This window comes from Nicotiana attenuata, unplaced genomic scaffold, assembly GCF_001879085.1.
Source record: "Nicotiana attenuata strain UT unplaced genomic scaffold, NIATTr2, whole genome shotgun sequence".
NCBI classification, from domain to species: domain Eukaryota; kingdom Viridiplantae; phylum Streptophyta; class Magnoliopsida; order Solanales; family Solanaceae; genus Nicotiana; species Nicotiana attenuata.
This window is the reverse complement of record NW_017670476.1, coordinates 641,860-650,023: the sequence shown is the minus strand read 5'-3', so window position 1 is coordinate 650,023 and position 8,164 is coordinate 641,860.

The following is an 8,164-nucleotide window of genomic DNA, read 5'->3' as shown; positions in this document are numbered from 1 at the left end:
GAAAAAGTCATAAGAAATGGCAGATAACATTGTCAACAACACGGACAATCTTTAGATTCGAGGAGATCAACCTCATTTCGAGGACTCAATCAGTGACACCTACAATGAGGGGAATGACGTCATACCGGTGCATGACAGACAGTATCCTCAACAGGTTCGGAAGACAACTCCCGATGACATTGATGAGGATCATGTCATTGACGCAGTAAAGGTCTTACAAGAGCAACATGCGATCACTCTAGGCCATCTCACGGGATAGGATAAGGTTATGGGGGAGTTGAATCAGGCGCTGTCGGGGACTTTGAATAATGCAAATAGATGAGATACATCCTCCCCCCTCCCCCCCGTGTTCTCGCAAACCAAACAAAGCAGAGGGTCGACAACAACACTCCCAGAGGTGAAGTTGGCTCCGACGGGGCGGGGGGTGGGGGGTGGGGGGGATTCGGTCTCAATAACGAGAATGACCCTTTCAAGAATGAACTTTTACGGTTTATGAGGGAAGTAAACGCCCGCATGGACCAAATTCCGGGCGCGCCACCAGTATTGAAAGGCCCAGACTCAAAGAAATATACTCAATTGTCATACAAGCCAAGTGTGGCACCAGAATTATTCCCGAAGCGGTTTAAAATGCCTGAAGTGCCAAAGTATGACGGAACTTTAGATCCTTAGGAGCATGTTACCACCTAAACAATAGGGGTAAAGGGAAATGATTTAGCTCCTCGCGAAATTGAATCAATGTTGTTAAAGAAATTTGGAGAAACTCTCACGACGGGAGCTCTGGCGTGGTATTCACTATTACCCGCGCATTCCATAGATTCCTTTGAAATGCTCGCGGACTCTTTCATCAAGGCCCATGCTGGGGCCAGAAAAGTACAAGCCCGGAAGGTCGATATATTCAGGATTGCACATAGAGAGTCTCAGTTGCTACAAGAATTTGTTACCCAGTTCTAGTAGGAAAGAGTGTTGCTCCCGGCTGAATGGGTAGCTGAAGCATTCACCAAGGGATTGAATCCGAGAAGTTCAGACACTTTCTGGAAGCTGAAGGAAAACCTGCTTGAGTTTCAAGCAACGACTTGGGCAGATGTCAACAACCGGTACGAGTTAAAAATAAGGATCGAAGATGATTAGGTTGGCTTTTCATTGTCGACCAAAGAACGGGAGAAGAACAGAGAAAAATCAAAAGATGACTATGACACGGGCATACAGACTTTGAGGGGCCATTTTTTGTCCTACCAGCGGATCGAAGGCCATGGCAGAGGCTTCCAGACAACAGACAAGTTCAACGTTGACAGAAGGACCGATCGTGGTTGGAACAATAGATCACTGCAGGATAAAGAAACGCCGGGCTTAAGGGATCCTTCTTACCCCAAGTTATCAGATCAACGTCAGTATAGTGGAATTGGTGTCATCCATGAGAAATATCAAAGAGGCACGGTTCCGGAGACCAATGAGATCCGTTCCCAGCCAGAGGGATCCCAACTTATAGTGTGAATATCATGGGACGAATGGCTACCGGACAGGGGACTGCTGACACCTTCGGGAGGAAGTGGCAAGATTATTGAAGAATGGTCACCTTAGAGAGTTCTTAAGTGACCGAGCTAAGAACAATTATGGTCGTAACAGAGATAACCCGAAACCCTCGAAAGCAGGAGAAGAACCCCCACGCCAATCGATCAACATTATCTTTGGAGGGAATGAGATTAACGGGATCACCTTTTCGACAGCAAAGAAGACGAAAGTATCAATAACTCACAGTAAAAGGCTCCGGGAAGACGACATCACTTTTACAGAGGAGGACGCAGATGGATTGCTGCTACCATACAATGATGCACTGTTAATTTCTTTAAATGTGTTAGATATTAAGATTAAACGTGTTCTAGTGGATCCAGGAAGTTCGGCTAATATCATACAATGGAGAGTATTGGAGCAATCTAAACTCACTGGAAGCATTATTTTGGCCCCAAAGCTCCTCGCTGAACCTTGCGAGCTTGACGACCCCGGGAGAGATTTTGTTGCTGACGAATGCTCAAGGAGTAATGAAAAAGACTCTCTTCGAAGTAGTATATGGTGATGTCACACCTCCTTTTTCCCGCAGGGGATAGGGAGTTTTTCCAATTAAAGTGATAATATTCGAAATGAGATTATTTATATAAATTCGAAGTCGCCACTTGGGATAATTCATGGTGTCCCAAGTCACCGGTTTATTTTAAATCCCAAATCGAGGAAATTTGACTCTGTTTAAAAGTCTGCGAAACCAGAAGACCGGGTAAGGAATTCTGTTAACCCGGGAGAAGGTGTTAGGCATTCTCGGGTTCCGTGGTTTTAGCACGGTCACTTTAATCATACCTGGCTTAATTAAATTGTTTAATTACATGTTTTAGAACCTACGTGCGCTTTTCATTTTACCGCTTTTAATTGAGAAGTTATCCTGAAACGAGTCACGCGTACGTGTACTCATTTCGCTCGGCGCGTCAAGAATCATGTCACGCGTACGTGTACACAATTAATCACGCTTTATTATTGTTAAGAATTTTTGGCCGAGGTTGCTCGAACGCATACCTCGATTTATTTTAAAAATCATAATTATGTCACGCGAATGTGTACACAATCACGATGATAGACTAACTCGCGCCTAAAGCATTTTCTACGAATATTCATTTTTAAGTCGTACTCGTGTCACGCGAACGTGTACACAATTAATAACATTTTCTTATTACTAAGACTGTTTGGTCAAGGTCGCGCGAACGCGTACCCTGATTTGTTTTTGGGAATCGTAATCATGTCACGCAAACGTGTACACAATTACGATAGTATATGCTATGTTTAACACTCACTACTTTATCTGTTGATCTATTTTGATATCCATGAATTTGTAAAGATGGTCTAACTTACAACTTGTTACCCTAATGGTCTGATGTTAAAATTATTGATCGAGTTTTCTTTCGCAAATTTCAGCAAAAACCAGACCTTAATCTCACTTAAAATCCTAAACAATCCACTCATTCACAACTGAAATTTCCAGATTCCCAAAAAAACTCTTTGAACTTTTATTGAACAAAATAAGACAGCAACAAATCCAAACCATAATCTCGTGAAACAAAGAAATAATCAGATTCAGAGATCCAAGCTCAATAAAGTGTACTAAAATGTCATGCCATCAAAAAATTACACAAAAAACCTATTAACATAGTCAATGGTTGAAACAAACAGTGAAAAGGAGAAAAAGAGGACCTTTTATGTAAATTATCCGAGTTGGAACTACAGGAGCTTAACAAATGGACAATTATTGATCGGAGCGTCTACAGGCGACAACAAGCGGAACCAGCGATCGGAGACCTCCAACGGCGATCTCAAACGGACCTCGGACAGAACCTCTCGCCGGCGCCTCAACTGGTGACGGAAAATCCAAACGCGTCTCAATCAAAAATCCTTCATAAACGAGCGAATAGGGACCTTCACTGAGCAAAGGACCAATAGAAAGCTGGTGTTGATCGATGACTAGCTTCTTGTCAATGTGGACAACATTTGAGCACAAAAATTATCAATGTCAGAGAGAATGAGGGGGCTCGTTCGTTTCTCTCGCTGGAAAACCGAGGAAAACCTAGGGGGGTTGCCGCTGGAATTATCTTCAGCCTGATTTTTGGTGAAGGGATACGGTGGCCGGCGATTTTCCGGCGGGTTTTAGGCTGGCGGCTGTTGGTTTAGTGATGTGGACGGCTGGTGGAGTTCTTGGGGTTCAGGGGTTTTTCTTGTTGGGTTTTTTATTTTTGGGGTCAAGAAGAAGACCCCCTATGAGAGTTCTTTTAAAGTATTAGGGTTTCTTTTAGAAAAATCTGATGGGTCTAAGGGTATTGGGCTTGGGATTATGGGCTAATGTCTGAATTGGGTCAAATTATTGCCAAATTTGCCTTTAAAAGTGGCCATTTAACTCTGCTAGACTAACAATATTAATTCCTAAAATAATAACTATAAAATTTTGAAATCATTCCTAATTAATTAAAACAAACTACATTATGACATGAAGCTATATATATTGATATTTTTGAAGAATATGCTAAAAATAAAAATGGGTTAAAAATAATATTTTTCTAAAAATGCCCAATACCTTAATTAAATAGAGAAAAGTGAAACTATTTTTGTATTTTTTCAATTTTGTGTTCTAAAAGTAGAATTAAAGTTAATAATAATGTGAAATAATATAGAAGTAAACTCAAATAAATATTCTAAAAATACTAGGACTATTGAAGGATAATTCTAATGTGCGGGTCAAAAATTACATGTCTACAGCTGCCCCCTTTGACTGGAAACACGAAGAGTTTTCAGACAAAGACCGACGAGACAGGTTTTTTTCGACCCGAACCTTATTTAAAGACAACAAAAACAAAGAAAGATAGTACGACCGAGTCCTGGTTTTGGACAGCCTACATATCCCGGGTTATAAGAGAATTAGGTTACGTGTAGATCAAAAGTAGGAACAGTGATGGAGTATACCGAGGTGGAGAGTCGAGTGAAGTGCCGTCGAGGTTCTGGTCCGCGGTTCCTGCCATTACATCAAAATAAAAAGGAAAATTGCAGCAAATATAAAAGAAAAATGCAAGATCCTATCTACTTCTTGTCTTGAATCTTCCTTGAATCTCCACTTGATCACTCAACATGAAACTGAAATTCACCCCGTTCTTCAGGTGAGCATCCTGCTGAGTTGAATTTGAAGAAAACTGGAAGTTGACCCTGTTCTTCAGGCGGGCACCCTGATGACTTGAATTTGAAGAAAACTGGAAGTTGGCCCTGTTCTTTAGGCGGGCACCCCGCTGACTTGAATTTGAAGAAAATTGGAAGTTGACCCTGTTCTTCAGGCGGGCACTGATAACTAGGGATTCTAGTCTATTTTATGCACCTTTTTGCTTAAGTTTTGGACTAAAAGTGTATACAAGTAATCCCGAAAGCTAACATGCTGTGCTTGTTTGTAGTGTTTGGTCAAAAAGAGACAAGAAAGTTAAAACCAGCTCAAAAAGGAGTGAAACCTGCACAAGTAAAAGCTGAGTCAACTGAGCGCTGACAGCAGAAAATCAATCGCGGACGCGGAGGGTCCACCGCTGAGGCGGGCTCTATCTCGCGATCCGCGGTGGAAACTTTAGAGAAGTGTGTTTTAGGGCTTGCAAGTTACCGCTGCCCGCGGTGCTTTTGTGCGGCAGCGGTATCTCTATCGCGGAAGCGGTCCGTTTATCGCGGTCCGCGGTGGTAAGGTTCAGAGAGCTATAATTTTAGGCTTAAAAAGTCACCGCGGCTCGGGGTGAAATTGTGCGGCAGCGGTGGCTTCAGCGCGGCCGCGGTGCATTTACTGCCCTCAGCGGAAGCTAGATTCAGAGAACCAAATATAGAGCTCAAAGTTGAAGACCTCGGTCCGCGCTTGATTTTGTGCAGCTGCGGTAGTCTCAGCTGCAGCGGTCCATTTCCGCTGTCAGCGGTACCTCCGTAAGGGCATTTTTGTCCGGAAAATTCAGCTGTGTATAAATACTTCTTTTTCAGATTTTTAGGTCATCTTATCTTTGGTAGAGCACGTGAACAACTGTTTTTAGCCTTTTTGAGTAATTTTATAGCTTGTTTAACAATTAATCTTAGATCTTTATCTTGTAGTTACTTTTTATGGGTTATTCTTCATCTAAATCTTTGATTTCTTCAGTTTTACGAGTAGCTAGACCCATTAGCTAGGGTTGTGGCTCAACCCTAGTGTGGGTATTTAATGGGTCTTCTATTTTAGGGCTTAAATGTTTATGGGTGAATGATATTTGGTCTGATTTGTGCTATAAATATTGAATTAGTGGTTGCAAACACTAATTTGTGCCTTTTTGACTTAGGCTCTTCTTGAGAAAGAGAGCCCAAGTTTAGGAAATTCAGGCCAACAAGGAATTGGGGTGCATTCTATCTCATTCAAGAGATTGATAGCCCCAATTAAAGGGTTAAACCTAGAGATAGTTATACCCGACTTGAGACAACTTTGCTTGCACAATTTGAACACCTAATTGGGCTTGAGAAAGCCAATTAGGGCAAAGTCACTCAAACTACCGAGAGGTATAGAGTGAGAAGTTTCATGCATTGGCTATATCACGATCCCAACTATAACAATTTTGCCCTATGTTTTAGATCCCGTTAGATACTCACCTAGGAGTAAGTCACTTTCCTAGTGCCTTTCCATCAATTAAGAAAAGCCTACAAAAATATCATACTTAATCTAATTTCTTGCATCATTAGTATAAAAAATAGGATAGTGAACAAACAAAGAATAATTGGAAGTGTAATTAAGATCATCGCACATTGCTAGATTAGATAGGAACCCAATTCCAAACCTTTCTTAGCTCTTTATGGATTCGATCCCAACTTATCGGGTAAAAGCTACATCGACCGCTGTTGCCACTCTATAGTGGTGTAGGGTTGGCTCCGATCAACTTTTTGGCTCCGTTGCCGTGGATCGAAACGGTTTTGTCTATCTATCTAACTAGTTTTGTGTCTTGTTTTTCTTTCCTTCTATTTTACTAATTTCTGTGAGTTAATTAATTTAGGTACAACATGGCAAACAATGATCCTATTGGAAATGTTTCGGGGGAGGAGGTTGATGATAATGGAGAAGATGAGGTGCCTCTAGTACCTCAAGGTCAAAGAAGAGGCCGTCAGGCCAATGACAACATTCTAGAACCTCCCCCGCCTCCTCCAAGAGTCGCTCCTCGGATTCTTCCAAATGAGGGCTATGCATGTGCAATTGTCCCACCCCGGATCCAGGCGGGCAATTTTAAAATTATAAATGTGATGCTGACTTTATTGGAGCAGCGAGGGTACTTCACAGGCACTCCTCATCAGAATGCATATAAACAACTTAAAGGCTTCGTGGATACCTGTTAGGGAAGCATGCAGACGAATGTGTCAGAGGATGCTTTACGATTGAGATTGTTCCCTTTCTCACTTCGAGGGAAAGCTTTGGATTGGCTCGAAAGACTTCCCAACCATTCCATCCATAATTGGGATGAGTTGGACAAGTTTATAGCTAAGTTTTTCTCGCCGGGGCATATGGCGACTTTGAGAGATGAGATTTTGGCCTTCAAACAGGAACCTAATAAACCACTTTATGAAATCTGGGAAAGGTATCAGACAATGGTGAAAGAATGTCCGAACAATGTCATGACCGAAGCAATGATCCAGCAGACTTTCTACCGTGGCATTAACACGACCAATCAGTGTGTGGTGAACCAGCTATCAGGGGGAAATTTTATGAACACACCTTATGCTGAGGCGTGTGAGATTTTGGATGAGATGGCAGACACTTCCTCAGCTTGGCAGAGTCGAGCTAATGTGACACAAGGTGATCCCACAGTCATTCACCTGCACAAAGAGCTCCACGACCATGGCCAAGCAATAGCAGAGTTAACTACAACAATGAACTAGTTGGCAAAAGCTCAATTGCAGCAAGTTCAAGCGCCATGACAAGTAAATTCTATGGAAGGTGTCAGCATGTTGGCCAACAAGAGACAACAAAGAAGTCTACAAGGTCAAGGTAGCCCGGATCAATATGATCAAGGTAGTGGTGGTTTCAACCAAGATGATGGGTATGATGAGCAAAGCGAAGAAGTGCAGTACGTGAACAATTATCAAGGACAAAGGGGCAATGCTCCTAACCAACAACAATAATGGAGATCCCAAGGCAATTGGGGGAATCAAAACCAACAAGGAAATAGTAACTGGGGGAACAACAATCAGAATTGTGGCAACCAGAACAACTAGAACAACCAGGGCAACTGGAGTGGCAACAACAACAATTGGGGAGGAAACAACAATCAGGGTGGTTGGAATAATGGCAATCAAGGAAATCGGGGGCAAGGCTTTCAAAGGCCTCCGATGTATCAACAACCAAACAACCCACCTCCATTTCCATCCCAAGGTCCTAGCTCGTCAAACAATGAGATGGGGAGGATCGAGATGATGTTTGAACAAATGATGAAAAAGAACGCCGACTCTGATGCTCAGTTGGCATCCCACAATACTTCAATCCGAAACTTGGAGGTTCAACTTGGCCAGATTTCACAATCTTTGATACTCGCCCTAAGGGGGCTCTACCTAGTGATACGGTAGTAAACCCGAAGGGTGGGAACAATACCGGGCATGCAATGGCGGTGAT